We start from the raw sequence: 6,000 nt of genomic DNA, 5'->3' as shown, positions 1-6,000 counted from the left end.
ACCGGACTAATTGAGGAGACGTGTAACGTGGAGTTTGACGAAAATAATGGCTCCCAAGTGGAGCAAAGTGGTCTTTGTGATATAGGTGATGAAATTCCTCCCGAAGCCATAAGAAGAATGGGGATTGGTCAAATACTCCCCATTGAGGAACCCCTTGTGGCCGAAGGAGAAGGACAATGCTCTACTCAAGTGGAGCCATCACCCCCACAAGCCCCACACGCTTCCGATGAACAAAGAGAAGACTCTCAACAAGTTGATCAAGCTCTCGGTCAAGATCAATTGCCTAACAATGGTGATATGCCCACTCAAGCACTACCCCAAGACCTTGAACCAACACGAGATCAAGATCAAGAGCAACCACTAATACAAGACCAAACCAGTGAACTTGCTCAAGTCGAAGGACAAGATGATCAGGAGACTGCCTCACAATTCCCGTCTGGAGCTCCAACAACCGGCTCAAGACGCAAGAGCAAACAAGCGAAACAAGGCGACGCACCTCCGTTATCTAATGAAGAACTCTTGGAGCGTCGAGCAGCCAAGAATGCGAACAAGCTGAGAGTCAAATCACACCTTATGAAGAATGTTCTTGGCAGTTTAAAAAAGGGAGTATCTACTCGTCAACAGCTTTGGAATTATTGTGAGCATCACGCGTTTGTCTCGTATTGTGAACCTCAACAGGTACAGGAAGCGCTCGATGATGAGGATTGGCTTATGGCCATGCACGAATAACTTAACAACTTCGAGCACAACCAAGTATGGGATTTAGTGCCTCGACCAACGAAGGAACATAATGTCATTGGGACCAAATGGATATTTAAGAACAAGCAAGATGCGAATGGAATTGTGATTCGAAACAAGGCAAGATTGGTGGCTCAAGGCTACTCCCAAGTCGAGGGTATCGACTACGGTGAAACCTTTGCTCCTGTTGCTCGTCTAGAATCTATCCGCATGTTACTTGCATTTGCTTCTCATCATAACTTCAAATTACAGCAAATGGATGTGAAAAGTGCATTTCTTAATGGTCCCTTGAATGAGTTAGTATATGTCAAACAACCCCCGGGATTCGAACATCCCAAGCTCCCCAATCATGTGTACAAACTCAATAAGGCACTCTATGGCCTTAAACAAGCCCCACGCGCGTGGTATGAGTACCTTACTGAGTTGTTACAAGATCGTGGGTTTGAAATTGGGAAGATTGATCCCACTCTTTTTACTAAGAGGGTTAAAGGGGATTTGTTCATATGCCAACTATATGTTGATGATATTATCTTTGGCTCTCCTAACATTTCATTCAATGAAGAATTTGTTGCACTAATGACTGAGAAGTTTGAGATGTCCATGATGGGAGAGTTGAAGTTTTTCCTCGGGTTCGAGATTAACCAAGGTCTAGAAGGGACATTCATCAAACAAGCCAAATACACTCAAGACATGCTCAAGCGGTTCGAGCTCGAAGATGTCAAACCGGTCAAGTTTCCCATGCCAACCAGATGCAAGCTAGACAGTGATCCCAATGGTAAAGCTGTGGATCAAAAGGTATACCGCTCCATGATTGGATCCCTCCTTTACGTCTGTGCATCTAGACCGGATATTATGTTGAGTGTAGGGATATGTGCACGGTTTCAATCCGCACCAAAAGAAAGTCATTACATGGCTGTCAAACGAATCTTTCGATATTTGGCTCATACCCCAAACTTTGGCCTCTGGTATCCCAAAGGAGCAAACTTCAATCTAGTTGGCTATTCTGACTCAGATTGGGCTGGAGATTGTGTGGAGAGGAAGTCAACGTCTGGAGGATGCCAATTCCTTGGTTGCTCTTTGGTAAGCTGGTCTTCAAAGAAGCAGAACTGCGTCTCCTTATCATCCACCGAGGCTGAGTATGTCGCGGCTGCAAGTTGTTGTGCTCAATTGCTATGGATGAGGAAAACTTTAAAGGATTATGGTGTCACTTGTGACAAAGTGCCTCTTCTATGTGACAATCAAAGCGCCATCAAGATTTCCCTCAACCCAGTGCAACATAGCAAAACCAAACATATTGATATTCGTCATCACTTCATCCGTGAACATATCAAGCTAGGTGATATTGAGGTTCACTTCATCCACACTGAAGAGCAACTTGCAGATATTTTCACCAAGCCACTAGATGAAGCAAGGTTCCGGGAGTTAAGGCATGAGCTAAATATCATTGATTCAAGTAATGTGGATTGAAACTAGGCATATTGCACCTCACTTCACATTTCATCTTGGTCTAGATGTAGGCATGGACATAGGGGGAGTGTTGTTCTCTCAATGAACTCTCCCTCCCCCCATTATGCGTAAATCAATCTAGTCTTTCACTTTAGCCATTGTCAAATGGTACTTGTGCTTCAAAGACGAGCATTGGTCATGAACCCAAGGATAATTCTTCGCGGTGTCATACCATTGTCTCAAACATAGGTGGCCACGGCCACCGCCCCTCCATCCTCTCTTGCGTATGAAGGAGAGGATATACAATGACAAGTCAGTACATTTTCTTGGAAATCATTTTTTTTACTCACTTGTCATATGCCCAAGTTTCCCGTTTTCCTAGCCTGTTGAAACATGTACAGCGGTACTACCGCCAGGGTAGCGGTACTACCGCCAGGACCCCAGCGGTACTACCGCCAGGGGGAGCGGTACTACCGCCAGGACCCCAGCGGTACTACCGCCAGGGGTAGCGGTACTACCGCCAGGATTCAAAATCTACCACGACCGGCTAGAAAATTTCTAGGGTTTCAAGGGGGAGCAGTACTACCGCCAGGGGGAGCGGTACTACCGCCAGGACCCCAGCGGTACTACCGCCAGCCCAGCGGTACTACCGCTGCACCCCAGCGGTAGTACCGCTGTTCGTACCCCTTGGGCTATATAAAGGGAGGGGGAGCCCGATTTTCCCATATGTTTCTTCTTCCTCGCGGCTCCTCCCTCCCCTAGACCGAAAACCCCCCGATTGGATCTCACTTCGTGGAGCTCCTTCTCCCCGTTGGTGTGGAAGGGCTGCTTCACTTCTTCCTTCTCCTCCAAAGCCATGAATCCCGGTAACAAAAGCTCCTCCCTTCTTCTATTTGGTTGTTCTTCGTGTTCTAGGGTTAGGAGCATTGGGGATTGGATTCATCTTGTTGATCCTATGGCTAGTTATTGGATAGCATGAAGGAAATATTTGAGGGGAGTATAGGTCCAATGGTTTGTTGTTATGATTGCTGCCATGGTTTAGGATTTCATCGTCTTAGATCGAATACTTGAACTTTTGGATTAGATCTAAAACGTGCTCTCTCTTGCCTAGGCATGTTTGTACCTCGTGTTACTATGTGTTTCTCATGACAGTAGGGCTGGGGTGTACGTATTAGTGTTCATATTCAGTCCATGCCATCGAAAACGAGTTCTATATGTGTAGATCTGAAAGTCAAACCCCCAGCGGTACTACCGCCGGGGTGTAGCGGTACTACCGCTAGGACCCCAGCGGTACTACCGCCAGGGGTAGCGGTACTACCTCTATGACCCCCAGCGGTACTACCGCCAGGCCCCAACGGTACTACCGCCAGGGGTGGCGGTACTACCGCCAGGCCCCAGCGGTACTACCGCCAGGGGTGGCGGTACTACCGCCAGAGCATTCACGTGTATTTTCTGCTTGTTTTTGCTTAGCAATCCGTGTTTACTTGTTTCGCGTTTTCAAGATTCATTGCCTTGACTCTTCTTGTCGCCTCTTTCTTGCTTTGTGGTCTGTATCACAGGTGGCTCTGCTCGCCGTTCGAACCCCTCACGGGAAACGCAATCCAAACAGTTTCGCAACCCAGAGGCGCCCGAGGGGTCTGCCACGTCTGGCCTGCCTCCCAAGAAGAAGTCCTTCAAAAAGGTCGCTCATAAGAGGGTGAATGTCCGTACAATGTCCCCAAGGACTTTCTGCGATTTCGCACCAAGAACCACTATCTCCAGGAGAGGGAGGAGATTGATGGTGTTGACCATGTCTGGGTAAAGGACCATTGCAGGATCTATCGAGATGTTATTGCCAACTTCAAGAAGAACTTTGTCTCTGTCCAGTGGATTGATCTGGCACATCTTCAGCGGAACATGGAGTACTTTGGTGATGCCCTCGCTCTGATTGACAAGCTGGGCATCAAAAACATCATCTCCTTCAAGACGGATTTTGATCCCATGGCAGTTGCTCAGTTTTATGTCACAGTCCATTTCTCCCATGATGAACAGCGCTCCATGATATGGATGACTGGGTCAAAGAAGATGACCGGTTCTTGGGCAGAGTTCATGCAGTTCCTTCACATTGACTTTCAGGGTGCTGACACTCCTCTTGGGCTGCGTCCTCACGCTCCAGCCCCCACTGATAGGGCCCTCGCAAAGGACAGACTGCAGTCACTATATCTGAGGAAGGGGGTGCTTCCCAAGCACCTGGACATCATGCATCGCATCTTTCGCAACACCCTCTTCCCTCGGAGTGGTAACTTCGATGAGGTCCATGGCCACTTGGCTGAGATGCTGTTACTGTGTGAGGAAGCTATGTCTCAGGAGTCTGCTCCCCTGGATATTGCAGATGTGATGTTCACAGAGCTCTGGAACTGCATCATCAACCGTAAGGTTCCTATCTACGGGCCTTACCTGTTCGCATACATCAGCCATAAGTGGCAACAGGCGTTTCCGGATGAGGTGCTCTACGCACAGTATGATTACATTGTGCATGACCCAATCAAGCTGCGCGTCAAGGACAAGTGGGCAAACCCATCTTCATCTTCTCAGCACATGGACACTGATACAGAGACCGCTGCTGGCAGAGGACCTGCCTCTCAACCCCGCTCGTCTGCCATGCCATCTTGGGCTAACAAACTGCAGGACAAGATGAAGACACTTTTCTGTATGCAGGCCAAGGGACAGTACCAGACACATGTGGCTCAGAAGCAGAGCCGCCAGAGGCATAAGCGTGTTCTCAGGACCTTGGATGTGGACATCTCCAGCGGCTCCGAGGACGACATCACTCCGGAGGCCACTTGGATGCAGGCTCAGGGGTACCAGTGGTCTGGCGATGAGGCAGAAGAGGAGGAGCAGACCGACCAGGAGGGGACAGACGAGTCTGGTGATCCTGAAGACGAGGAGTAGTTACCTGTGGCATTAGGTGTTCCCCTTTTTGGTGTCTTGTGCCAAAGGGGGAGAGAGTCTAGGATTTGCTTTCACTTCGATCTTTGCCTTGCTTTGCTTTATCTCGTATGGTTTGCTTTGAACTTGGTTTGATTCGTTTGCTATCTTGTGTGAGACATGATCTTTCTTATGTGAGATCAGATTTATTTCCATCATATGATGTGAGTCATATGTCATATATCTCTATCTTTTTATTCTCATATTATTATCTATGCAAATCCGGTATTGTCATCAATCCACCAAAAAGGGGGAGATTGTTGAGGCATAGTTTATGCCTAAGTAATTTTGGTGATTGATGACAGTACCGTACAGGACTAATCGTGTGTGTCAAGGTTTCAGGTAACACTCGTCAACGGCACAAGACAACTCGTCTCCTCTCTTATGGAACGGAAACACAGCGCTCTCTACGATTCTCTTTATTTGAGTCATAGGAAAGCCGTACTATTAAGAGGGGATCCGTAGTGGAAAGGTTTGGGTGGAATCTATCTTTACACACGCACACGTCACAATTCTCCCCTTCCTTGTTTGGAGCGGCCCTCGCCTATTTCGTCTTGAGCATCTTTGCAAAATGGTCCCCAGCGGTAGTACCGCTGGACTGCCAGCGGTAGTACCGCTGCACCCAGCGGTAGTACCGCTGTCCGGCGGTAGTACCGCCGCTTAACAGCGGTAGTACCGCTAGCCAGCGGTAGTACCGCCCCCTGGTCAGCAGTAGTACCGCTCCAGGTGCCCTGTTCCACCTACCTAGCGGTAGTTCATGGACGGACCCTTTTGCGAAGACTTTCCCGGCGGTAGTAGTGCTTATGCACTACCAAGGGGCCAGCGGTAGTACCGCTGGTGCCAGCGGTA

The sequence above is a fragment of the Hordeum vulgare genome, chromosome 3H (genome assembly GCF_904849725.1).
Source record: "Hordeum vulgare subsp. vulgare chromosome 3H, MorexV3_pseudomolecules_assembly, whole genome shotgun sequence".
Classification (NCBI taxonomy): domain Eukaryota; kingdom Viridiplantae; phylum Streptophyta; class Magnoliopsida; order Poales; family Poaceae; genus Hordeum; species Hordeum vulgare.
This window is presented reverse-complemented; position numbering follows the sequence as displayed.